The sequence below is a fragment of the Tyto alba genome, unplaced genomic scaffold (assembly GCF_018691265.1).
Source record: "Tyto alba isolate M040663 unplaced genomic scaffold, T.alba_DEE_v4.0 Super-Scaffold_39, whole genome shotgun sequence".
Classification (NCBI taxonomy): domain Eukaryota; kingdom Metazoa; phylum Chordata; class Aves; order Strigiformes; family Tytonidae; genus Tyto; species Tyto alba.
Window position 1 is genome coordinate 3341630 of NW_024881314.1, and position 26009 is coordinate 3367638.

Below are 26009 nucleotides of genomic sequence, written 5' to 3' on the forward strand. Positions count from 1 at the left end.
TACTGCCATAGCACAGAAAATTAAGCCATTATAATGGAGGCTGAAATCCTTGGACTTTGGAAGAAAATCTCATTAAGTATCATTCATTATATTTCATAAAAATGCCATTTAGCCAACTAGTTTTCTCCAAGTCCAGTTGTGCAATAATACTGTCCTGCACCAATGCCCTGGGAGCGCACCAAGCAATCGAGTAACTCAGCCAGGTACTTAATTAACTGCATTATTTGGGATCACACGTGCCTAAGAGAAGCCCACCCAAAGACCTGTCAAGCCCACCATCCTCGTTATGACAGTCACCAAAAAGGGATGATTTGGGAACAAAATTAGAGGAGGGCAAACCCCTGGGGATGTGGCTTTGTGTGGAAGTGCCCATGGAGCAGTTTGTCCTCCCCAAAGCTGCGGTGGCCCCGTTCATTTTCTGCATGTCCAGTCAGGGAGTCTATTTTCTCCTCCTGCCAACAGGGAAGAGTCACGTAGTGCCAGAGATTTGAAAGTAATCCGATGAACTAGACAGGCGGTGGCAGGTACAAGAAGGTCTTCCAGAGTTTTCTTCATCTTTATCCGTTTCTGGAAGTCCTTGTTCGTAGATCTACAGGGAATCTCTGTGTTCAGGTAGCAGCCACAGTCATCAAGAAAGCAGAGTATCTTTGAATTTCCTTCTGATTTTCCAGTCTCAACTTGAATCTGAATTCCCAGGCTGAACAGAAGGAAAGTTACAATTTTTTTTTTTTTTTGTTAGCCCTTCTGCATTTTAGATGAAAATTTGATAAATGTGTGAGAAAATTACTGCAAAAAGCTGTATAAAGTAGCATCACCCAGCCGTGCTAATGCCCTCATGGTGCTGCTGCAAAGGCCAGACACATCCTCTTCTTGCTGGCTGCTGCTATATATCACGTTCAGAGGCAGTGAGAAGAAGCTTGAAGTCAGATTGTGGCACCAAAAAGGAATAATTTTAGATGAAAAGAGTCAGTTCACAGTGAAGATACATAATAAAGAGAAATGAATTTTTTTTTTTTTTTTTTTTTTTTTTGGTGAGAGCTTTTTTAGAGCAGGTAGTTAAAAAAGTAGGAAAGAAAAAAGCAGTGGGAGCCATTAAGGACTCGAGTGTCGGTCTAAGAGCATCTCTCTCAGTGCAGCACTGACAGATGTGCCTGTCCACACTCACAGGGCTCATAACGCAACAGCCCATCTTGTCCTAACTGCACCCAACTGACCTGGCTCCATCACTGCCTTCTCTCCCCACAAGGCACATATTTTGCTGGTGTCTTGCTCCAAAAGAGAGGTCCCCAGGTTGTTGTCTTCCTGCAAAAAATGAGGTCAAACGCCAGGAATGTCAAGGCTCTGAGGACCACACCGGGGCTGTTCTGCTCGTCCCTGTACGAGGCCTTGTGGAGGTGGCAGCGGTACGAGGAGCTCAATCAAATCTAACAGCCTCAGCAAATAATAGGCATGCCTAAACTTGAGACTGCGCTTTTCATGAACTACAAGTCCTGTGCCAGAGGTCGAAGTCGGTGTCCTTCACTGTGCACAGGGAGAGATGGAGGGCCCAGGAAGCACCTTCCTTGTGGACAACACCAAAGCAGTGATAAAGCCAAGAGATGCCACCACCCAAACCCCGGCCAGCCCCCGCTGCTCAGGCCAGGCTAGGTTGCTGCTGCCTGACACTGATTTTACTAATGCACCTCAAAAGTGCTTCCTCTGCTAAAACCACGGTCAGATCATAAGCACGTCGATGGAAAATACGGAGGAAGGATGAAACGAGCGTGCTGAGCTCCCTCCTCTCCGTGCACACTTCTCACCAGCCCCAAGACCCCTCCAACCTCTCCCCTCCCTGCTCCCTACTCCATCCCTTTGCCTCCCCTTCCCTCGCCAAGCGAGAGGAGGGTGAGCAGCACTATTTACTCTTCCCCCCTTGGCAAAAAGCATAGCCGTGGTGGGCTGAGGTCTGGGGGTATAAATCCTTTTCCTGGCAGGAAGACTCCTCTGCGATAAGCGGAGCCCAAGAAGGGCCCACGCGACCGTACGATCTAAACCCAAAAGCGGTGTTAGTCAGCGACAGCGACCGACGTCATCTGCGCTGTCATACGCTCAGCGAGCGGCGGTGCTCTCACTGGTGGTCATGTTGATAACAAGATCAAAGGCTTGCAAGTATTTCCACAGAAGTGCTGGGAACAGTCTTGATCAAAATAAGAGGAAGGCCCTGTATACAGAAGACATGAGAGGTTTGCAACCCACATGTGAACCTTTGAAGTTATTCTTCCTTTTTTTTTTTTTTTTTCTTTTTTAATAAACTAGTTTAACATCATTAGTTTAAGAGGTATAAAACCAATCGGCTGTATAATCTCTCTATATACTGCAAGCACAGAGTATTATCCACATGCAGACATGCTTTTACAGTGGGGAAAAAAAGCACTGCCAGAGATACTCAAAAATAAGACAAGAAAACACACAATTAGTTTTATGGGATTTGAAGTTCATTTCATAAACCGATATACTTTTGTTACCAAGTATTGCCAGATAAATCCAATACATTTTCTCTTTCTATAATCCTTTTAACATTTCCATTCCCCCCTACAGACTTTTTTCCTTGATGTTTTGTTCAGCGTACTCCCTGCTATCTGCACACGCTTGGCCAGATTTTTTAGACTTAAAAGGGGCACCGTATCAGCATTAACCGTTCTATGAGAGCTGATAAAACACACATAAGCACTTTGCTATCTATTAATATTTCTGAACTGCTTCCTTCACCTGCACGGAATAGTGATTGAAAAAAGGGAGGAGGCAGAAGAGGCAAATGAGGATGTTTATGACCATCTTCCCACGACTTATTTTTTACGCAACCCCTTCCTCACTAAGCACGAAGGAGACATTGCTGTCTCTGCCAGCTTCTTTTTTAAGTAACTGGTAGGACACCAGGTCCACAAGACTCTAATGGGCAAGTGCTGGCCCGGATCCGTGCCACTGGGTTGGGGGAAAGGGTGCAAGCACCATGGGTAGAGTATGCAGCCGTGCTATGTAGTCTCTGGTCCCAGCAGCTGAGCTCTTCACTTGCAACATCGAGCCCAAATGTTGCCCTTGAAGGTCACACTGAAGTCCTACTGAAATATTTTAATCAAATACGGATTTTCTGATGGAAAATTGAGCACTGCTGAGGCTGCTGGAGACACATCTGTGATGCTGTGGCGGAGGCACTGAGTGTGGTCCCTTTGTCAAGACCAGGTGATAACTCCTTAGAGAGTCCTGTTCAGGGCCACAGCCCTCCTTGCTCCATCTCTGCTCACTACTGCTGCTACGCAAAATATTGATTTTGGGTTTGCTTCATACACAGTACACACGTGCCAAGGAGAATCTGAATCCAGAGTGGTTGAAAGCCCAGTTTTCATTTGGGTTCTCCATGCACTAATCCCGTGAGTGCTTATGAAGTGACTTTTAGCCACGCCACCCCGCAAGCAGTCAAGCTTCACGCAACAACTGCTTGTAGGCGTCCACCACCCTGAGAGGGCTAAATCCCCCCTGCTCCTTGCAGAGTTTGTGGCAGTTTGCTAAAAACATCAACAGATAACGTCTCTCTGGCAGTTTGGAACTTTGTCTGCCCAATGGGTTCAGGTTTAAGGCCTTCCCTTCAAACCTGAGGTGGTTCAGAGCCACCTCCGCGTGCACTCATCCTGCCTGCCCTGCACTCCCACTCGCCCAGAGAACGCTCGGGCCTGGCACGAGAGCTTCCGCAGGAGGATGTAGGAGAAACACGGGGAGGTGTGATGGGAGCATCAGTGCTAGCAAGGCCTGGAGTAGATTCCATCCTATTTTTTCATGGAAACAGGAACATTTTTTCCATGCACGCTCAGGGAAGTCCTTCTCCTGCGTGCACAGAGCAAGCGGGCTGTGCTGGCTCCTGTTCTGCAAAGGCTGTACGCTCCTGGAAGAGAACATGGCCAGTTTGGTAACGAGTCGGGTCTGATGGTATCTTGGCACGACTGCGGAGGAAGTGAAATATATGATGTGTTACTAGCCTGAACTGATGTGATTTGATTCTGCAATATAATCCTTTTTGTTTTCTGGCTGGCTTCTATAGCTGTGTAAAAATGGTTACTTAAAAACTCAACTAAGTATGAAGTGTACTCACTGCAGATCTCAGCAAGGAAAGGAAATCCAAATGTTTTGAGTTTAACTATTAAACATAGTTTCCAGCTAGTGTGCTCAGAATTTGAAATTAAACAAATGAAAGAAACATGTTTCAATGGTTTTATGCAGGCAATAATGTCATTAACAGGAAATAAAGAAATTGGGCTTTGCAGCTGCACTATGAAATTTAACCCTTCCTATGCAGCAGGGTGCTTGCTCGGCTGGCACAGCGCATTTTGACCCCTGCCTGCTACTGGGCATCCCACACATACAGCAGGACCCTGAATATCCTGATTCACACAGCTCTTAAAGGATGATGATAATGGAAAAAGCAGGAGGAGAGACAACGGTTACGAGTGAATAGGCTTTCCTGACTAGTGGAAAACTTTTAGATCACAAAGTCAAATAAAACTCTTTACTTCCCAAGGGAAAAAAAAAAAAAAAAAAACAACAAACCCTTTATGCACAGTTATTTTTAGGTGCACTGTCAAAGTTGATTACCCTAAAATTATACCTCTTTTGGTTTGTTTCTGCCTGTCGATTCAATTCTCAGAATCAAGGAGGATAGTGAAGGGTATGAGACTCCAGCCCTCGCGGCGCTGTCAGGAGCTGGATGATGCCTCCACCCTGTCTCTCACAACCTGGACCAGTGCTGAGGCTGCAAAAGAAACTTTTTTTTTTTTTTTTTTTTTTTTTGTAAAAAGATGCCTGTATTTCCAGGTGTGAAATACAGACTGGAGAGAGGAGACTTTGTCTGGAGAAAGCCTCATCCCCACATCTCCCACTAGGTCCTCAGGTGCAGACCTGGCCCTCAAAGTCACTGGAGTTTCCTGTACACAGAGTTGCACAACCAAGTCCCATATCTGAGCCCCTTCGATGCTGGAAACAGCACTGAGAACATCCACAGTATCTATGAGACAGAGAGGACAATAACAGAGAGGAACCAGAAGGCAGATTTTTTTAGTTAAAAGAAGAAACGGTGGATAGCTAATTCTAAAAAAAAAAACCCAAAATATACACCTGGCATGGGTGGGACTCCCCATCATGTAGGGAAAATCTGCACAGTCCCCCAAAAGACAACAAAAGCTCTTTGGTTGGATTTCTCCTTCACAAAAGCCACTGCTGGCAGGCTGATGGAGACAGGCTGAGTACTAAGCTCTACCTCATTGCCTTGAACTGAAGAAAAAGTCCTTAAGATTGCCTCCCATGTACACCTTTTTTCAAACCAGCAACCAAGTGGCTGTCAGGATTTGTCCCGTAGGACCCGACCCTCCGCATCAGGAGCGTTTACACAATTCTTGACATGATCTTGTATAACTAGAACCAGAAAAAAATTCGTTGTGCTTTTTGGGACACAACATACACCCAGATGCCAGCCCTTGGCCTCTAGAGGGGCAGCACCATCCAGAAACATATTTATTATGGTGGGGCCATCGTGTTCTCAAGCAAATACCTGGATGGTGCTTGGGAGAGTTTTGCCTGGGCACTGTAGCACTGGGTCTGCCAAGCCCATTCTGCCCAAGGAGCACAAAATATTAATTTTTGGTACCACTTCACATAGTATCAGATTGCACTGCTCCCCCTCCTCCCAATTTATCTTTTTTTTTTTTTTTTTTTTTTTTTTTAGGTAAATTGCATTTTCCTCTGCCAAAGCTCTATTCATTGTATGAAAAGGTGTTTTCTTCCACTGGGCGAACCTCTACCATAAGTCTTTCAAGAAAGATTAAACAATTAATATTGGCATCTTTGTTTCCCCTTTTCATTAAATGTAGGGGAAGCTCAGTAAGTGTGAGGTCAGTCTCTCTCCAGACTAGACCCAAAAAATGGCTGTTCGGATGTATATTTCATTGAGAGTCATGAATGATTTTTTTCTTTTTAGTACAAATCATCATGCTGTGGGAGAAATCATCAAAATATTATTTTAAACTTTTCTCCTTTTGCTAGTTATGCTTTCTAATCCTTTCGTAGAAGCCTGGAAATCACTTACCCAGTATCCCTTCTCCCCATAAGAAACCGGGGGGACTGGGAACCTCCCTGTGTCACTGAAAATCGAGAGAAACTGAAGTGCTATTAGATCACATCCCCAATTCTGCAGTCCCCAGCTGTAGTCACCGAAACCAGGTTCTGGGCTTCTCCCCCTCTTCCCAGCGTTACTGAAATTAAGACACTTTTTTTTTTTTTTTTTTTTTTTGTTCCCTTTGAAAACAAACCTAACTGGAGTCTCCTGTTATCTTGAGAGCATATTCCTGGCCCTTTCACATCACCACTGACAACTCCCCCCCTCCTTTCTCATGGCATCTGCATTTGCCAGGATGATCATTCCCCACGGTCCTCCTGTTCTCCAAGAGCCCTTGCAGTTCATGGGGTTGTACAAGACATAACCCAACCCCACGAGAGTCCTCTGAGGACTGAAGCAGTTCCTAGCTTGCTATTATTACACTGGAAAAGGCCAGCATGTTCCCTCTCATGTGTCCCATATCCCCTTCTAAGATCTTCTAATAAAACATGCAGATCAGCTCATTAGTGATGATGCAGCAGGAGCCCCTGATAGGGGATGGTGGCCATGGCAGGAAGCACCGAGGGGAGCAGGAGGTTGCCGTCACCTCCTAAATCCCAGCTGCTTCTTCCTGAGATGAGTTTGTTTTGTAATGGGAACATTTCCACCTGGGGGAAGCTCTAAAAACTCCTAGAAAGCAATAAAAGCTGAAATCCTCCCACGGCTAATGCAGAGTCAGGTTGTGAGGGCTAGAGGACAACTATGCTGCTGCGGTATTCCAAACCTATAAAAAAATACTGGTTCTGAGGATTTTGTTAGCGATATATTTATGAATCTATTTACCTCTGCGCACGTAACTCCCATTAATGTAAACAAGAGCTTCCATGCGAGCCCCTTGCAAGTTGAAAGAACACTCCTCTCGTCCTAACCACGCATGAAGGGTTTGGGTTGGAAGTGGTATTATGGAAAGAGAGCTTTGCAACGGTGGAGATGACCGTGATCCCCAACCACACGCCTGGTCAGTTGAATTAAACGCGAGCGCTGCCGTGGTATGTCTGTCCCACTGAAGTGAGTCAGGGTCAGCTCTCAGGAAAATGGGGCAGCTCCTGCTCCACGCTCCTACCAGGCGTGGATGATGTCCTGGGGGGATGCCCAGCCCCGGGGTGGTGTGGCATGGGCAGCAGCACCGGTGGGCAGGGGCAGAAACAAACTGGCAACGGAGGCGGCGATTTCTGAGCACATTTTGTACAGATCCCGATCTGCAAGTCAGGGCTTTGCCTTGGGCATTTGAAACATATGGTTTAGTGCTGGGTCCCATTTATCTGCCCCGTCTGTGCAACTGATAATAGACTCATTAAAAGCGCAACAGAAATGCTGGAATAACTGCTTATTATTCTAGCCATAACTTTAGACAATAACATAAATTCCATAGATTTAACCAATATACCATTGTCTTTTCATTACACAGGCACGTACCTAACATGAGAACAGAGAGAACAGCTTATATTAAATTGATTTCAGTTCATAAAGAATGTAATATCAGTGCAGGCTGAAAATGAAGTTATTTAATACATTTAAAAGTATGCAGTTTCCACAAGCTTATACACGCTCACATCTGCTATTGAAGTGAACGCAGATAATGAGACTCTTATGTGATACACCTGACACCAGACAACACTGGAAATGTTGATCTGTCATGCATGGCTGCAAGTAAAACGACAAAAACCTGTGGGCCAGATACCCGGGGTTAATCAGCATCGAGCCCTTGCCTTCAACAGTTTTAATAAAGCCACTGTGCTTCAGAGCCACTGAGGATTTGGCTCTCCGTTTCCAAGCCAGAGCGGATGGAGAGGTTTGAGCTGGGGTGGGCTGTCCTGGGAGAACCACTGGCACAGCCCTGCTCAGCCAAGACACTGTTAAATATCCTCGACCCAAACCCAGCCCTTTGTCCTGGAGTGCACTACAAAAATAACCTGCCCAACGCTTCTCTCTGCTATTACACTGATGCAAATCAGGAGGAAAGGATTACGCCAGTATAAAACCTGCCATACACCACTATAAACCAGTAAGAACAAGAAAAAAAATAAATCCAAGCAATTTTTCTACTCTTGCTGACTTTAAGGAGGCTGAAGCAATTGGGGAGGTTCTCCCTGACTTCTTGGAGTTGCGTGGAGCCTTGATACCAGCCCGAAGTGGCAGCAACCTTCCTGTAGAAAGGAGCCAGGATGTATTTTCTAGCAAGCAGGGACAGCCCGTTTCCTTGGGCCACCCCCTTCATTGTGAATGCTTCGTGCATTAGCTCAGGGAACTCACCCAGTTAAAAATAACCCTCCCTCCACACAAAAAATAGACAAAGAAAAAAGGCTATTTATACCCTGGATCAATTCCTCAGACTGATTCACCGTGCGGGCCCAGGAACGGTCGCGCTGGGACAAGGCACGAGGAGCTGCCCCAGCAAACCCGGGCTGGGGTGACCGTGGGCACATCCCACGGACACGGAGGGATGACACCCGTGGAGCTGTAAAACAGCCCGACATCTACAGATGACGTTTTTTTCCTACAACTCTCAGGGGTTGGAGATGGGAGGACTCTTGTGTGCTCTTATAATTCTCTGCTTCATTAGTTCGTCTGTTTTCAGTTTATAAATGTATTTTTTTTTACATTTACCTCATGTGGCTTCCCTCCCAGCAGTGTCAGGGCTGTTCCTTTCTGTGCTAATTCCAAATTCTTGGGTTTAAATGCCTCATACACAGACAGCAAAAGGGCCAGCTCCAAATGCCCAAAGAGAAGCAGATGATTAGCTAAGTAGTTTGATAAAACTCAGGGAGAATTATCCATCCACCTCAGCAGACAAGTTTAAATATGGATAAAGATAGTTGGAATAATAAAGATACATTTTTTTCCCATGTTGTTTTCTGTTTTGACTTCTTTGGGATCATTCAAAGGGAGGTTCAGGCTTTGATCTTCTCTATTGGCAATATTTTTTTCAGCTAGGTTTTTATAGTTTGAGAAGAGATGTTACATGCTTGCAACAGAGACTATCAATATGATGTGGGTCTGAACAAAAAACCTGGTGTCAGGTTCTCCATTTGGAGTGTTACCTCAAGCTTTGAAGTTTGTAATGATTCAAAAGCATCTAGAGCTGCTACAAATGTTAATAAAATTAAAGCCATCTGAAAGTGAGGCTTGCATGTGCCTTTGAAAGTAGGTCTGTGATCAGTTATTACCCTCAATTACCTTGTTGTCCACTCTTTTAGCTCGAGGTTAAACTCTTAACACTTTGCTTTGAAGTGGTTATCCTTTTATCTATGACCGGACTGAGGAATTTAAGGGCAATAATCAATGAGAGCTTCATAAGAATAAAGGGGAGACAAGGCAAGGAAAATAGGTGTGAATGTTCCCTTAACGGCTGGCTGGGGGTTTGGAGGGACACGGAGCTCTGACATGATCCTTAAAAAAAAAAAAAAAAAAAAAAGAAAGAAGGAAGGAAAGAAGGAAGGAAAGAAGGAAGGAAAGAAGGAAGGAAAGAAGGAAAGAAGGAAGGAAAGAAGGAAGGAAAGAAGGAAGGAAAGAAGGAAGGAAAGAAGGAAGGAAAGAAGGAAAGAAGGAAGGAAAGAAGGAAGGAAAGAGAGAAAGAAAGAGGGAAAGAAAGAGAGAAGGAAAGAAAGAAGGAAAGAAAGAAGGAAAGAAAGAAAGAAGGAAAGAAAGAAAGAAAGAAGGAAAGAAAGAAAGAAGGAAAGAAAGAAAGAAGGAAAGAGCCCCAGCAATTTCCAAATCACTGCTAAAAATAAAACAAAAGCACTAATTCAGGGTGGGGCTGGGAGTGGGGAGAGCACGGAGAGGTGAAGCCCTCATCAAAGGCACGGGACGAGTAATGAGGCACGGAGATACGATTAAAGTATTGGCTTAATCACGGCTTTGATGTCTGCCATGGCACCTCACCCTGCCGAGCCTCAGCAGGGATGGAGACGGGACACCGGGGTCCCACTGCCCTCCCTGGCCCCCAGCAACGACCCCCCCACCCCAAAGCAAGATGTCCCCGAGCCAAGTGCTGGCACCAGGAGATGCACAGCAGGACACGGGCGATTCCTGCCCAGCCCACGTAGGATGCCCCAGCAAAGGGGGTCTCTGCCCTTGCCCGGGAGCAGCAGCACCTCTGCCACCTGCATCCCACAGGCCCCCAGAACGTCCTCAGCCACCCCCCCACTTCCCCAAACCCACCACAAAGCCACCATGGGATGCAAGAGTCCTTTCTTGGAGGAAGGCAGGCCCAGGGAAAAGGGCTCAGAGAATTAACCTGGCTGCTGTCCTGGTCTTGCCCACTCGCTGTCAGCCAGGACGCTGGTGACATCCCTTGTCACATCCCGTGAGGACTCCAGCGTGCGACCCAGCACTTTCCCCGTGGAAAGGCAGCCAACCTCCGCTTTCACTCTGTCAGGGGAAAATTGCTGTAATACTCCCAGCCAATTTTTCTCTTTTTTAATTTTTTTTTTTTTTAATCCAAGGTGCCTAAAGCAAGGTGTTGAAACGCATGTTGAGCACGCCGAGTTTGGCAGGGGATCAAGTCCAAATGGCCTGGTTTTCTGAAGTCCTGAGCACAACCTACAACACCATCAAGCGAGAGCTGCGTGTGCTCAGCATCTCTGAAAATCGCACCGCTTCGCTTTGATCCGGTGCCAACCTTTGGATCTGCGTGTCTAATTTAAGGTGCTTGGGTTGGAAAATGTTGACAATTATTGTTACTCTAAAATTAAATCAGTGCTTAATTATCGAGATTGATGGTAACTTAGAGTGGCATTCTCAAAAGAGCCTAAGGGAGTCAGAAGGAGATTTTCAAAGGCAGTTTAATGTCTCAGGGCCACATCTACCTCCTCGTACCTGCAGTTTCTGACTGACTGCTCCTGCTTCAGCACCTTTTTAAGGCCACCTGAGAGGTGCTGAGGTCTCTTTACTGACAAAGCACAAGGTGGACCTGAAACCATGAGCACAGACCAAAGTCTCCAGCCCTCTAAATGCACTTGGCTAATTCACAATGAAAAATCAGTTGGCTTTGTGTGTTTATAATCCTTTAGATAATCCCAGCTTTAGGCTTTCAGATACTGGTTTTAAAAAACCCAAAACAATACAAGAAATTTGTGCAAACAGAATAGAAAACAAACATATATTTCATATAGCTTTCAGATACTCTGAACATATTATGAAATAGGTTGAGGACAATAGCAATAAAACATTGCTCAAGAGAGAGTAAAGGCACCGAGACCGTGAAGCCTGAGGCTGAGAACACTGTTTCGTAATTAAGGTAGCCTCCAGACAACGATTGTCATACCCAGGCATTGCTCAAGGACCCAACCATTATTGCTTTCATTATAATTTTTCAGGAGAGGATCTTTTTCTGGCTTGGCTCCACCTTCATTCAAAGCTCCCACTGGCCTCAGTCGCTAACGAGAAAGCGTTGATTGAGAAATGCTAATGACAGCCTCTGTGGGATGCCAAGGAGCGCGCCTGCGGGAGCCTTGTCCTGTGAGGGGCGGCCGTGGAGCGGGCTCGTGGCACCGCGGGTCCAGACCAGGAGGTCTGCTGAAAGAGGTGACACCAGCTGGGGATATATCAAATGCCACATCTGGGATGAGGACACATCCGAGAGCAGCGGGGTGAGGCATGGCTCGCTGAGCCCCACGAAGCGAGGGAGGGCACGGCTGGCTGCTGATGCACCCCGGGAGGATGCTCGCGCCGCACAGCCTGGGCCGGGTGGTCGTTTGCTGGTTAAATGGGGTCCTGCTGGTCTTTAAGCATCAAACTAGTTGAAAAAGGACTGGAAGGATGGGTTTTCCAAAGAAAACTGAGCTGACTTTTAAAAAAATCCCGATATATTGCAACCAAATAGCTTCTTTGGTTTTAATTGCAATACAACATGGGAGCTGCAGTTTCTATATCTCATGCTCTACACTTTTCCATAGACCTAGACTGCATCTCCCACAAAAAGGCCTGGGCTCTGTGCTTGGCCAAGGAGAGCGTGGGGAGCAGAGGAGCACACGTGTGGCTGGGAAATGTGGTGTCAGGCATCCCACACAACAATGTCTGCTACGGATCGCTGCTGCATCACAGAATTTACACATTCTGGTTTTGGGCTGAAATTGGCCTTGGAGTTTCAGCTTTGCCATGGAGGGGGAAAAAAAGCATGAACTGGAAACTCCTCTCTGCAGAAAATTTGATTTTCCATCAAAATCCAAATTTGACGAAAAAATTTCAGTTGGTTGTAATTACGCCATCTGGTCCTGAGTGAATCTTATTGGAATCGCATTAACTCCCATCACCTGACGTTACACTGAGCATGACCATGCCTGTCTACACTTAACTGCTGACCTATCTTAATCATCCTAGTAATTAATATGCTGAAGCAAAGTCATGTTCCAACACAGTCTAATTTTCTAGTGAGGACGAGTGCCAAGAAGGATTAGAAACAAATGGGAACACCCCGAGATGGCTTCCTCGTACACCGAGCCACTGTGGGTCATTGCTCCTCTACCTCCAGAGCCCTTCATGCAGGAGCACCAGGAGGATCCCTGTCCCACCTGATTTCTGGCCAAGTAGAAATCCTAAATTGTGGGGGCAAGGCTGGGGCTCGGCCACTCGCTCCTGCTGCTCTGATGCTTAGCCAATTATCAGCACCTGGATACTCAGGCAAGAGGGAGCTAATGTAAGAAGGTAATGAAGGAAGAAACGCTTTCAAGTTCTCGTTGCTTCTGTAATAAGGCTTCTGCCAGCAGCCTGCCCGGAGACCGTCAGGGCCCAGCCCAGCTCTTGGGGAGCCTCCTTGGCCACTGGAAATCCCAGCCGGCTGTGTCGTGGGGAGCATGGGCTCAGCCCACGGAGGGCTGGGCCCCATCCCATAGGACGAGGCTGGCTGCAGTGCTATACCTTCTTGCCCCATGATTATTACTTTTTTTTTTCCCTCCCCCAGCTCATTATATCAAAGAATGGAGGCAAATAGAGAAGATCGCTTTGCTCTGTCCTGATCCCTCTGCAAAGCCATTGGGTTGGCTGAGCACAGCCTGCTGTGCTGCTCTTCTCCCTGCACCGAGCCCCCAATAAACCCACGGGGTTTTTTTCCTCCCAGGGGGCTGGGACTGACCCGGGCACAGGCTGCACCGGTGCCTGCACCCCTGCGAGCTGCTGCTGCTGCGCTCACGGGTGGACAAGCCCTATCTCGGGTCCTCTCCCAGGGCCAGGCAAATCTTGCAGGGAGGGGACCAGCTTCCTTAATCCTCTAGAGAGGGGAAAAATGATTCCACCAAGAGACCACATAGTCAGAGGAATAGTGCCTGGAGCTGCAGGAACTCTTGCCACCCCAGCCCCATCACACCTCCAAGGGGGGGGGCTCAGCGTAGCAGTGCTTCCCCACAGCCAGACAGGAGTCACGGGCTAATGAAGATCAATCATGTTCTTTTAAGATTTTAATTAATTTTCTCCCCCACCCAAGATAAATGGTCATCTCCTGGGTCTGCCTTTATGGTTAACCCACCCATTCCTTCTCCAGCACCTTCCACTATTGGAGACCTTCCCTTTTTCTCCCTCCATCAGGTTTAAGAGAGAAGGCAGATAACAAGAGAGAGCAACTCCCGGTGTTTTACCCATTCTTCTTACATATTGCCCCCAAAGCCCCCCAGGACTCTCAGCCACATGCAAACTGGTCCTATTGCAACTTCTCCTTTCTCTGACATGACCCATTGCCACCATTTAAACTGAATCTCCCATCTCAGGTGTCCCTTCCCTGTAAGAGAGCATGGGGTGATCCCAGGCTCCTGCAGAACACCCACCTCTCCCAGAGAGGAACTGGGTCCCCCCTAAAACCTTGCTGGGTCCCCCCTGAAATGGCAGGGGGGAGAGGAGAGGCACAGCCACCCTTTGCAAAGCTGAGGCGAGGTTTTGTGACTCCGAAGAGTTGGCGAATCCCCGGATAAAAGGGAAAATATGTTCATAATAAATAACACTGAAGTAACATGTTGCGAAATATTTACTCCCTCGGAAAGGCGGCTGTTTGCTTTCAGTGGAGCTGCTATCTGATCCTCTGCCAAATGGCGCCCAACGGCTGTAAAAGATACTTTTCTGTGGTTGGTGAGAGAAAACCAGGTGCCCCAAAAAGTGCAATGACTGTGTGTGCACGGGCACGCGTGTGCGGGGGGAGATCGGCAGCGTCTCAGCTCCTGCGAACGCCGCTAATGCTTCTACAGAGCAGAGACACCAGTAGTTGAAACTTCAATACAGCTAATCATATGTCAGTGTAGAGACTGGGGGAAGGAGAATAGAGGGGGGGGGCGGGGAAAGAAAGAGATGTTGATAAAATACTTATTAGAAAGAAAATTGGATTAGTGGTGCCATTCTGGCCATGAAGTTCTTTGAGCTAGAGAAAAGAAAATAATAATCTTGTTCCTCTTTCCCCCCCTCTCTCTGCAGCCCACAGAAGGCCTCACAGCCAAAACATCAGTCCTTCTAATCTTATTTTCTTTTTTCTAGCATGTATTTTATTAACCCCTTTTCTCATTTAACTTCTGTGAATAGCTCAGTGGGTAACATCCTTCTTAGAAAGTGAAAAACTCCTTGGAGATGTGGTGCAAGAAGAGAAATGCAGACAAACTTCCAGCTCCTGCACTCAGAAGAAAAGCCCCCTCTGTAATCCTGTCTGGTGAATCCCGACATTGTACCCTAAGGTAGCCGTGAGTTCCAGGTCCCCTCTTTGGAGCAGGGACAATCAGGGAATTTCTCTGTCAACACGCTAGGAGATTGTTCCTGGCTCTATAAGCTCCATGGACATGGAGCAGAGATTAGAAAATAAATAAATGCCCATGCTTCCTTGTTAGGAAAGTGTGCATATATATATATATATCACTGTAAAATTAAGTTAGGCACTCTGAATTACCTTTCTTTCAGAGCTTCTCTTGCCAGCTATTGGTGCATACAATGAAATCCCCCAGCTTGGGCTGGGATGCTGGTGGCAGTGAGCCCAGCACCCCTGCACTGGGGCTGGGGTCTCTGGTCCAGGCACTGTGCTGCTGGTGGCACAGGGGCTTTGGCTGATTTTATCCCTACCAGCCCCAAAATGACACCCAATCTCTCCTCTTACACACATGGCAGGATTTTGTGCCCCAAGTAAGACATAGTCAAACTGGGATCTCGGAAAGCTCAGTGGCAATCCTCTCTGTGCAACAGTGGTGTAAACGTGGCCAAAAGAAAAATAAAAAAAACACAATTAAAACATCAAATCCAGTGGAGATAGTTCTGCCCTGTGCTGCTGTAAGTGAGAACAGAGATTTGGCCTCACCATAAAGAAAATACCAGCTCCAGCGAGCTTGGCTGCTGCCTCTTTCCCTGTGAGCAGCAAACCTTCCTGGGAGAGGAGTGGGAGCAGGATCCAGCCCCGTGCGATATTTGTGTGTTATTTTCCTTGACAGCTGTGGTGCATAGTGGTAAGTGCATGTTTAATTCATTCACAATTTATGGTGTAATGAGAACAATGAATGTGTCTGAGGGAATAATTGCTTCACGGCAGGGATGCTGGAGAGTTCAAGTTGGTTGGCACCTGGACTTTGAATCGGGGCTGGCGGGGATTGGCTCTGCCGGCCCCACAATAGCACCGATAACAAAGCTGCCGGGGATGGGGAGGGGGTTCAAAGTCACCCCCGTGCCCCCCCGGGAGAGCTACAAGAGCCTTTTGCCGGGACAGCGGCGGCCGGATCTGAGCCCCGTTCGACCCGTCTGGCCCCAGTTACCGGGCACCCGGCGAGGGCTGCAAATGTGGTAGCTGCCTTTTTTCGACCTGCACTTACAGGCGAATTTTGCTGTGCTGCAAATCCACGCCCCGTGAAAACCAGCACTTTCCCCGCCTCGTCTCCCTCTAAGACCCCTTCACCGCTTGGTCCTGGCCACGTCTACCAAAAAACCTCCTTTTGTTGGGGGTGTAGAGAGGGCGTTGACCCTTCCCAGTGTCCTCAGCAGCCACATGGAGTTTCGGAGGCCTCAGAGGTCAAGAGCATCCATATGGAGGGCCCAGGAGCTCCGGGCGTCTCCCAGCTGTCCCCACGGCAGCTGTGCTCGCAGCCCCTGAACAAAGCTCGTTAGGGGGCTCGTTAGGGCGCTTGGGGGTTGCTCTGCGCTGTCCTGGAGGAGCCCTGAAATCAAACCACCTCAAGAAGGCCGCAGCCAGAAGAAGGCCTCCCGCTTGGCACCATGTATGAACGGCTAATTATTCATCAGGCTGAGAGCGGATAGATCGCGTTATCTATCACAGGCTCTTTCCTGCCGGGGCTGAGCGGGGCCAGATTTAGAGTCGAGAAGAAAGAGATGCCGACAAAGCCTTGCGCAAGCCTTGGCCCACGCGGCGCGAGATCTGCAGCAGCCCTCTCAACAGCTCCTGCCTCTTGGCACCTAGCGGAAACACGGATCTGATTTCTCAAACAGACACGTCAAAGCACGAGCAACAAATCTTCCATGCCACAAATCTGCCCTGAGGAGATCATCTATCAAGATGGGGCTCTTGGACCCAGCGTCACATCTCCGAGGGAAAGAGGCTTGTGAAGCGCTGTGAGACTCTCAGATGGAAGGTGCCATGTAACCACAGAGGCTGTTGTTAATTATTACACCGTTATATTGGGGAGCTGAGCGACAGACCATCAGCACTCGAGTTTTTCCATACATGGACCGTACGGGACGGAGCGGCGTCCCCGTTCTCCTTCTCCATATGGGAAAGCCGTGCACTGGGGATGGGCTTGCCTTGAACATCTTTCAGAGACGCTGAGCTGAGAACCCTTTTCCACGCCAACCCCCATGCAGGGCTCTACAAAGCGTTTTGAACATGTATGTAACACTCGGTAGTAAATGGATTCTGCTTTTAGCTGGGGCAACATCTGGGTATGAGAAGATGTGGACCGAGCTGATGAGCAAACCACTGCAAGGGCTTTCCTTTAGGGACTGAAGGAATTTTTGTAAGTGTTTAAATGTTTTAGGTGCATAAATTCAAAGCTGTTTCTTGAATTAGGAACCTAATTGAGATTAAAAGGATCAAGATTTTAGGCTACTGTGTCCCCTTGAAAATATTCCACCTGTCTACATGATGGAAATAACCACACTTAGGTGCGCAAGATAGAGTTTAGGTGCAGACAGAAACATGAATTTGTACTCCTGACAGAGAACCGTGTTTTATCCCATCTAGTCTGAGGTTAAACACAATGTTCTGTCAAGCCACATACGGAGGAAAATATGGTTTGGCAGCGGCATCTTGCATAACCACGGTTAAACATGGCATACCTCCGCGGGGCCGCCGCTGCAGCAGCGTGCGATTTGCATCGCGTGGAGTGGCTGCCAGTTTTACTTTCATCTGAGTCTTAGGAACATCGAGGAAGCAGCATCGCTGTAAATACATCAGCCGTTACGTCCTCCCCGTAATCCTCTGTCTCATCACCGCTTTCTCCGGAGCTACGGCTGCTCAGTGTAAACCCTGACACCTCTCTGCCCCGGGGAGGAAAAACAACCGACGCAGACTGCTTAAAGAGAGACCTTGCCAGGACCCAGTCTTCATCCCTCCATGGGTAAGAAAATGTTAAAATTAAAGGCAACTGCAGATGTAAAATGTGAATTTGGCTGGGGCGCGACACCTTCTCCCCGTTCCATCCCTTCCCAAAGCTCAGCTGTGGCCTGTGCCCCCCAAAAGTCTCATCCCCAGAGGAGGATCCAGACCCACTCCCAGCCCAGTCTCCTCTCTATTCTTCCAACACAACAAACACAGCTCAGATGACAGGTCGGGATATAAATAAAATCATCCATAATTGCACATTGTTAATTACTGAGGGTGTTTGGGTTTCTTCGAGAACATTAGGTTGCAAAGAGTCTCAATCAAAGAGCCCTTAGGGCATTCAAATCAAGGCAAGCATCAAAACCCATAGCTGTTTTGAAAACACAGCTTCAAATGCATGCTGTGGAAGGGGAAGGCTTTAACCTGCCTGCCCAGTAAATAACACACCCTGGAAGGGCTCCTCGCTGCAAAGCTGCTGCGAGCAAGGGCAAAGGCTGCGACCTCGGGGGTACAAACATCTGCAGGAGCCTCCAGGGACTCCCAGGACTCAGTGGAGGGTGATTTCAGCCTTCACCCAAACACTGAAAGTAGCCATCGTGCCACAGGCAAGTGAGGGAGAAGCTTCCTCCGCTGTATTTTCTCTGTTGTTCTCCCAAGCCTGATCTTTTGTGCCCAGCTCTGAGGCTGCACTTGCACGAGATGCATTTTACAGAATTGCTTTTCACCAGCTTGGAAACAATCAGAAGAAAAGTCAACTTATGAAGAAATTTTTATCAAAAGATTGTGACTGATAATTGCAACCTCTGAAAATGTTTTTAGCGAGACCAAACCAGTGTATAATATATTTTTTTTATAATGATGGAATGGTACTGCAGGCAAGTCGAGTGTGCAAAGGAGTGAAAGCAGCAAAAAGTAAAATAAAAAAATAATAATCACAAATTAAAAAGAGAAGGTAATTAATATACACCAAACTCAGGGGAGAAATTACATATCAAGCCAAAGGACATTGTAAAATCTTTAATGGGCAGAACTGAAGAAAGTTCAAAGGACAGTTATTTTTAAGAAAATGTTTCAATGAAGAATGATTTGCATGATATTTGTCCACTATTAGATCAAAATGCTTGACTAAGGGTGAAAAGTCAAGGGTGTTTTGTATTTGGGAAAAAGCCACTTAAGCTACTGGAATGGAGATGAAACTTTTCTATTGCAAAAGATAATATACAGATATATTATATATCTTACAGTAAAACATGACTATCAGCAAAGCAGCCCAAGACTTTTTCAAAAGCTGATCTAGCAGCCTGGCAGGTCGCTGCCATGCTCTGTAGAATCTCCTTCTTGGAGGGGAAGATCTGGGGGGAACACAGAAGGCAGCTATGTTGTGTCAATATTTAAAGATGTGGGGTATTCCACATTATTACTGGTCTAAGCCCTGAGTTTAAATCCAAATGGGATAAAAGGCTGATGCTCAATAAATAAAGATTTAAAAGAATGCATTATCATTAATGCCAGTCTATTTAATAATGTCTTACTGAATTAACTTGGTATTATTTTTCATGAGATTTTAGAGAAAAAACATGATGATGACTGAAAGTAGGAAATTACAACCTGTTGTGAGATTGAGGGAACTTGCTCTGCTTAAAAAGGTTCAATCAGAGGAGATCTGATCACAGTCAGTAAGAATGTAGAAGACGATTTCAATAATATTTGGATAGTTGTTCTTTTTCCAATAGAGGTGTTCTATTTCAGGAGTACCCACTGGATTTGAAGCAGAAAATTAATTCAGGAAAGTTTTAGGAGCTGTGTGCCTAGGCCATTTCCGAGTCCCTTCTGGTCTTTAGATCTCTAAATACAAGTTTCTAAGCACCCATGAAGCTATTTCACAGCTTAGTACTCATATGAGTATGTATACTTTTACTTGGAAATGGTTGTCATATGAAAAAAAGAGAAATACAGGTCTGTAGATCCAGAGGGATCTCCACATATCAATTAAAAAGCTTCTAGCGGTTGCATGAATTTTAAAATATTTTTTCAGTTTATGCTTGGCATTTGTCACCCTCTTCCTTACAATGACTATCAGGTAAAATCCAGCATCTTCTGTAGCAGCAGCACTTGGAGGCGAAGGACCATTAGTCCCTCCTCCACCAAGCACTTCCCGTCCTATTCATCTATAGGTATAATATAGCAGCAGCCATAATTAAAAAAAAAAAAACCACGTGCATACTGCAGAGGCTCGACCTGAGCAAAGCACCCCTCCTCCTCCCCAAAGGTAGAGGGGGGCAGCGCGACGGGCCGGGGGGACATTCCCCGCAGCGGCACCGGGGCTGGGCCAGCCCCCAGCGCTCACACGCGTCGCCGCATGCTCGGGCCCATCTCTCGAGGTGGCATCACGCCGAGGCACGGGCGGGCTGGATCCGGCGCGATGCTCAGCATCACAGGCCAGCTCAGCACTGCTCGTCACAACGGTGGGGGCTCGCTCCAGAGAACAAAGCTCTTGCTTCTATCCTAAAACACAGTTTAACATTTCCTAGAGAGAAAGGATCAACCCCCACTAGAAACACATGAAAGAATAGTCCACAGCCCTTATTAGATCCATCACAAAGGATAAAAAACTTGATTCCACCAACATATAACAAAGTACTACTGATGTACAAACCCATTCCACGTGGGAAGCTGCTTTTACCCCTATGAAACCCTACCAACTTACTGCAGGGTAGGACCTCCCGTTGTCCTCTGCCGCTTTGCCATTCACAGGAGCCTTTCCACAGTCACACAACAGCAAAGCCGGAGCTGCTGGCACATGGAGCTGTGCAGGCAGCTTGTGGGGTGCTGAAGGATTTTTCAGGCAGGAAGAAGGCAGAGATAGGATTGGAGTCGATCTTAAAGGTCTATTTCCAACCTAAATGATTCTATATGTACAATTCTGCCGTTCAGAGGAGGATTGCCTCAGCTTTGAAACACTTAGAAGCATAAACCAGCTCAGGTATAACCTGCACTAAATGCAGAGACTAACCATCAAACCTGCCTGTAGGTCTGAAGCCCCTAGAAGGTCCCTATTCATCAGCACATCTAGGCATGGGGATGGGCGTGGATTTAAGGTTAAGTATTTGCACATGTGCTTGACTGAATTAGGGCCCAAGGTTCAGGTGGGAAGTGTCCCACTGAGAAATGACTGGTTTGTCCTGCCACTTTCTGTTCATTATCTGCAAGTGCTCTGGCCCTGCTGTTGTTGGGGCAGGGTGTGGGGTGGCAGCTGGACCCCGTTGCTGTAACCAGAGCCTGTCTGCAGGTGCCTGGTTACATTTTTATTATGCCCAGTATTTATATTTCAAACTGTAGCATAGCAGCCTGGTGGTTTATGGCACCCATAGAGCTGGCAGGAAGAACCATGTCAAAGGGCTGAAAAAAAGGCACTGAAGAACCACGGGGCCACTGTCTGCATTGGGAGCAAACCTCAAATTGTGGGGATGGGGTTGGCAGCAGATGCTCCTCCAGTCAGCTGTTCCGTGTGTGTGCTGCTGCAGAAGGGGGGATCCATGTGTTTGCTGCCCTTTTGTTTAAACTTCTCCTGCCTTTACAGTGAGGAAGCTGGGCCGAATCCAAACCTTGTAAACTTTCAGGAGGCTGAAGTTGGCTTTAGGTGGGAAGCCACGGAGCCCACTGTTCCTTACTCGGGAGTGAGCTGGGAGCAATGCAACACGTGAAGCCCCACGTGCCCCATCTCTGTGCTCACGGGAGGTTCAAATCCCGTTTCTCTGTGCTAAATGCTCCAACAACAGGAAGGTGAGCCTGGATCGGCTGGGTGACACAAGCCCCAGGAGCTGGACCAACCAGCCAGACGTGCAGATGACAGCCCAGAGGGCCTGCTGTTCACTGTTTCATGGTAGGTCCTTATTGCTTTGCACTTGTTCAGATGCAGCCACAAATGGGTGTCCTTCCAGCCCTGCCAACGGCAGCAAAATGAGTACGTGCGTTCCCGTGTCTGCCTCTAGCAGAAGGACGTGTTCACCTCGTATGTGTGGCAGCCACATCTTACAAAACCTCTCGATGCTCATGTGCCAAGAGAGGAGAAGCCAAGAGAGCAACTCCAAGTCTCCAAACCCACACCAGCTCAATCCTGCTGCCCCACTTGCTGTACGATCCGCTGGAGATGTTGGTAACACAGGTGGTCCTCTGGAGTGAACATACAGGTCTTGGTCTAGAGCCAGCTGCTGTCTCCTGAAAGTTTCTCTCTGAGTTTAAAGGGTTTGGATTACACCCAGCTTCATGGTTGTAAAGGCAGGAAAGGTTTAAACATGAAGATAGCAATACTGTGACAAAATCAGGTCTATTATGAAGTTGGGGAGAAAATGGAGACCGCTGCTTATGGAGTGTTACTCAAAACCAACTGCATATCCTTCAGAAAGGGGCAAAGTAGGCAGGAGGACTGTGGCTACCCCTTGTGACCTGCCTATTTCCACTACCTAACCCTGCCTGCTTTACAGCTTCTCTGGCACTTTAGCTATGAGACACCTGCATTAAAATCACATCTGCATTCCTTTTCTCTGTGAATTGACTAATCCCATGGGTTACTTTGAAAAAAATGGTTGATTCAGTTGGTTTCTCCAAGAGTTTTGCTGGAATCAGTGACGAAAGGTTGACATTTCAGAATAACTTTTTTTTTTTTGGGGGGGGGGGTTGGAAGACTTCTGTCAGCAGAGCCAGGCTCCCTCCCCTCTTGCAGGAGCTCCATGGTGGTGACCCCCCTGACACCATCACTTTGATAAACAGACTTTAAAGAGAGAAGGAGAATTGCCCGAGGAGAAGCCAGTCACTGTCTCTCTTTGGGAGCTGAATCCCTGTTACTGATGGTTTTATCACCTCATTATACCAAAACCTGGGTGAGGCTTTTAATTTTATATTTTGGCAACTTCAGCTTCCCACTAAACCAGAAGGACTCTCTCTCTTCTAATGAGTGGCAGGTTTTCTTCCCTCTCGCTTTACAAAGAGTTATGAGACCCAGTGAGACATTTTGCTCAGTCAGAGCGCATTGCCTTTACAGATCTAACATCTAATAAAATGGAAGATGTTTCTCCAATTATTTCAAGTGCAAAGTACTTGATTTTGTGTTATTTCCACGCAAATTTGAAATGTAAGTGTAGATAAATTCACACAACCTAACTTTAGGAGTTCTAGAAATGTTTCCATAACCACCTTTAACTGGAGGGCCAATGGTGTTCTCTAAAAGGGGAAAAAACCAACAAAACATGATCTCCTCAGCACAGGTCACTGACAATTTCAGCTGTAATATTCAGGTCTATTAGGAGCAGTAATTAAGAGTAAACGAAGTAGTTGAATGTTTGCTCTGTTCCAGACCTGTGCCTGGATGAGGCCTGGATGCCCAGTGGCTAAATCATCTGCTTTTAGGGCCATAAATGCACCGTGGGCTCTGCAAACAAGTGCTCAGGAGACTTGCCCTTTCTGGTGATCAGAGCACCCTAATGTAGGCGTTTTGCTGAAATACTCAGCTACAGACTTTGGAGAGGTATTTAAATTTCATACAGCGCTAGCCTGGAATTTATGAAAACAATATGTTTCAGGTATCTGAATGCCTGAGGAGCTTTATGTTACCAGATTTGTGGCAGGACAGCAAACTGCATGCTGGTTCCCCCAAGTCCAAGGCTGGCACCCTGAACGATACATAAATCTTACACAAGTAGGCTAAAAAGCTGGGTTAAGCAGAGGACTGATGAAACACAACTCAAGTTTCCTCACTCCATTTTGCCAAAGCATCTTCACATGGATCCAGCTGCTGTTCTGCTCTGGTATTTGAGCTCTGAATTTCTCTCACAGGAAGCAAAGGGGGGAAAGGGATAGGGGAAGCATCTTTTCTTCCTCTGCCTGCAAACTTCTGCACAGCACTTCTGAGGCAAATACATTTCTGGCTGATAGGAACAGGATGCTGAGCTCTTTCAGGCAGTGTGAGCCATGGGCTGGGGGGTTTTGGTGGAGGACTCACTGCACTCAAGTGCCATCAACGCTCACTGCCAGTGCCATGGTGCATCAGCACTTTCCTGGAGGTGCAGCTGACTGGGAAAAGGAAAACACAGGCTTCGTGGGCCGGAGGTGTTCTCAGGCTGCTGGTGGGGTCAGATGGAAATGCTAAATAAAGCATTCAAGATATCCTTTATGGTCTGTGAGCATCAATTACGTTCGCAGCTGAGTTAGCACTTTGAGGTTTCATCCAACCGAGCTTTACAAACGTGAGTTCAGCACCTCTCCAGAGAGGCTGTGAGCATCTTCTGATAGTGGGCTACACCACACACCCTGCCACAGTGACGGTGTGGAGCACAGCCAGGAGCAGCTCCTCTCTCCCAGTGCTGATCCCCCAGCCCTTCACTGCCCCACTGTGCTCTCCTCCGGCAGGAACCTGCGACAAGCCACATTTCAGCTACTACAGCCCAGGGAAGATGAGGAAGAGCTGGTTAAAATCAGAGTTTTCGTACAGCGTTTTCATTATAGATTCAAATCTATACTGAAATTAGTCAGCCCATGACCTCATGCAACAGCGATGAACAAACAAGAAGATGACAAGCAAGTGTCGATAAGTCTCAGAAGACGTAACATCATTCCTGAGCACAATTAAACACAGCCTTACAAACATCCAGGCTCTGACTGTTCATGAAATCCATATGGAGTCATTAGCCTTCTTCGGTCTGTTTTTCCACCACCCTTAGATGCAGAATCAGAGCCTGACTGTACAAAAACTGACTGAGATTTAGCTGGGCTCTGAATTTAAAGAGAAAGTGCCAGAATCCACAGGCCATTGCAGACAAACTCCCTAGACTGACCAGCCGCATCTTCAGTGCCACGTTAAGCAGCTGGGTCCGTGCCACGGCTAATGGGGGAGTTCAGCAGGAAGGAAACCAGCTGGTCAACAACTGCGTCAAAATTGTGTGTTGCAGGGTAGGTGCTACCTCTCGGGTGATACAGATCGTCAACTAAATCTCATTAAACATGTCCTACACCCTCCAGGAGTTCTCAGCACTACTGCATTGGTCCTCACTGAAGGGCAGTATTATAGAGTCCTCGATTTCAGTGCAGGATCACTTTGACTGACAGCTTTCTTATAAAATATAGGTCTAGAATTTTAATCAATTCCTTGAAGCCTTTCTTTGGGCAAAGCGGGACACAGTTAACTTCAACATTAGTTTGGCTTTAATAAGATGACCACAGAATTAGGACGCACAACCTTCTTTTGAAATGATGGCCAAATCTGCCTGTTACTAAACTTTGATATCATATTTCAAATGGGAGAAGAACAAGATTCCTAAAGTATAAATCTCATGAATAGATGTTATGAAGTTGGAAGTATTGCATTATAACTTAACTAGCTGCCCAGCTGAGATAAAGGTATTCCTTTACTTTTCTCATTCGACAAACACACATTTCCTTGTTTTCAGTCCTAAATACTGAGACTAAGTCTGGTACATGTGCTGACATATATAAAGCACATCTCTGTTTCCACTAAACTATATGTTTATGGAGCACGTGAAAGCAAACAGGCTGTTGGGACCCAGGTCTGCAGATAAAATTGTTTTAGAGAGCTGCTCGAAGGAGGTCACAGCTCTAAATCCTCCTTGTGTGAAGGTAAGCTGCGTGCCCAGCTTCCCAAGGCTCTTCCAAAAATACTACCTTGAATACTGGACATATCTGGGTTAAAACAAAAGTTAAAGTTTACCATTGCTAGCAACAGTATGAGGAGAACCATCAGGAAGGAAAACGTCTCTTCTCTCACGGATGCCTTGAAGCAAGAACAGCACAGAGATCAGCATCAGGGACCGCAAAGCAAGGGCACGGCACGAGGGATTCACTCGTTTCCGTTACCACGTTTGTCTGTCAGCGAAGGAGAGATCATCATGTGGTAGCAAATGGTAAATAAATTATATTTTGTCCAGGGGCTTGACTTATTTACATTATTACAAATGTCAGATAACAGGAGAGCTGCATAACTGCTGTGTAAAAATGTTACAGACTGCTCCCAAACACAGCACATTCACTCTTTCTCTCAAGACACATTTTTGCAGGATCAGATCCTTATTCGGTTCTTTCAATGCTTTTTCACAAAAAAATGATTTCTAATTTAGGGAGGAAAAGTTTTATTTAATTATCTTCTCTTTTTTTTTTTTTTTTTTTTTTTTTGTTTGAGTTGACCAACTGCATATCTTTCACTGGCTTTATCAAAGAAGCCACCAGTACCAGAGCACGTCTAATTTTAAGTGGGCTTTAGTCGGCAGACTTAAAACTGATCATGCATTTTCGTTTCAGTAACTTGCAATTTCTGCA

General features: G+C 46.7%; 1 protein-coding gene across 2 annotated transcripts in view; it reads right to left on the reverse strand.

The window, feature by feature from the left end:
- Positions 1-10461, reverse strand: part of AXIN2 (axin 2) — a 39292-nt gene extending 28831 nt beyond the window's left edge. For both annotated transcript variants that reach the window (XM_042802694.1, XM_042802693.1), the window contains exon 1: positions 10340-10461. The gene's annotated coding sequence lies outside the window, so the exon portion shown is untranslated. The remainder of the gene's footprint in view (positions 1-10339) is intronic.
- Between the last annotated feature and the right edge of the window lie 15548 nt (positions 10462-26009).